Here is a 1,809-nt window from a genome sequence, read left to right on the forward strand (position 1 = left end):
GTCTCTCCTGTTAGTGCCAATAGTGCCACTGGGCACTGCCCAGCTCTGCTAGGGCCTTAGGAACAACTCCTCACCTGGAGGAAACAACCTCCGTTGAAGGCTGGGACAGCCTCAGCCAGAGGCCGGCAGCTAGCTCTGGCCCAGTGTCCTGGTCTAGCCTGAAAGGTGCAGGGACACAACGTGTGGTGGGACCATCCCATCCGTGAGTGTTGGCATCAGGAAGACTCCTCATTTGGCCACTTCTATCTAGAGAGACACCGAGACCCAGAGAGGGTAAGTGCCTTGCCCAGGGACACACAGCAAGATAGGGACCTCTGGGGCTGGCACCCTGGTTTCTGATCTCCCACTCCTGTGGCTCCTTATACTTGTTACTGGAGGGAAGCAGGTGGCTCTCTGAGCAGATGCACCTTCGGGCCCTGACCTGGCTACCTCTAGTGCAGTGATTAAGGGGTGTCTGAACTTGACCAGGCCACCGGAGCCCCCCGCCCCCCCCAACTCAGAAAGCCTCTATCAGGCCTGGACTGGAGGGGTGCCCTGCCCAGCTTCTCTGGACAACTGGGAGTCAGTTAAGCTTCCTCCTGCACCTCCCAGGAGCATCTGGGTCACAGAGGCCTGGTGCCGGGCCAGCCTGTCATCCAATTCCTAAGGCTGGGTGGGTGGCCCCAAGTCTCCTATCTGACAGGTCAAGGCAAGGATGACTCTCAGCTCGTGGCCAGGGTGCCCTCCAGTTTTGCCATCTGTACGCAGCCTAGCTGGCTCCCAGGGCCCCAAGAAGATGCCCTGACCACACAGGCTGGCACGTGCAGGGCACCCTGACGGCAGGCACTCAGCTCAGTTGTCCCCATGCTCCAGTGTCCTCCAGACTCTAAGTATTTCCATGCCACAGTCACACCACATCTGCACGCAAACTGTTCTATTTTCTCAACACTTTCCTTCAATTGATTTGCTCCGTTCCCAATGACTTCAACTAAAAAGAAAGCTTTCTATTACTATGACTTTCAACAATGTCATTTCATTCTAACCAGGTACTGCTGTCCCCCTCCTGCCAAAGGCTCTAAAGGACCTTCTCTTTTTATTAGAAAGAGATCTCGTAAGCGTGGCATTAGCACCAAACAGAATTCCTCCTTGAGGATCCTCAGAAGGAGTGGAGGAGAATGGGCTAGGCCAGTGGTCGGCAAACTCATTAGTCAACAGAGCCAAATATCAACAGTACAACAATTGAAATTTCTTTTGAGAGCCAAATGTTTTAAACTTAAACTGTATAGGTAGGTTCACTGTAATTAACTTAATTAGGGTACTCCTAAGGCTTAGGAAGAGCCACACTCAAGGGGCCAAAGAGCCGCATGTGGCTCGTGAGCTGCAGTTTGCCGACCAAGGGGCTAGGGAATACCCATCAATGAGTTTTCTCACTGTGTTTAAAGTTATTTAACACCACACTCCATCTCGTGGGGGAAGCCAGGGTCCCCTCCAGCCCTGGAAATGCTCTCCAAATTCCAACCTTCAGCCAAATAATATTTCAGGCTTTCTTAATTATTATCACTATTGTCTCTCAATTGTTAGACAGTCTGGTCACGATTCTGCCTTTCTCTGGTTACAAGTTGTAAGTCTTAAGGTCCCAGCATTTGTTGTCTACTGTATGCCCCTGAGCTCTTTGGGTAAATTATCCATTTGCCCCATGTGGGCTGTGCAATTAAGTATTTGCCAAGTAAGGAAACAGGCACAGAGGTCTAAATCACTTGTCCGAAATTCACAGCTGAGCAATGGAGCCAGGATTTGAAGTTCTGTCTCACCACAGAGCCCATACCCCCT

The sequence above is a fragment of the Myotis davidii genome, unplaced genomic scaffold, assembly GCF_000327345.1.
Source record: "Myotis davidii unplaced genomic scaffold, ASM32734v1 scaffold684, whole genome shotgun sequence".
Lineage (NCBI taxonomy): Eukaryota > Metazoa > Chordata > Mammalia > Chiroptera > Vespertilionidae > Myotis > Myotis davidii.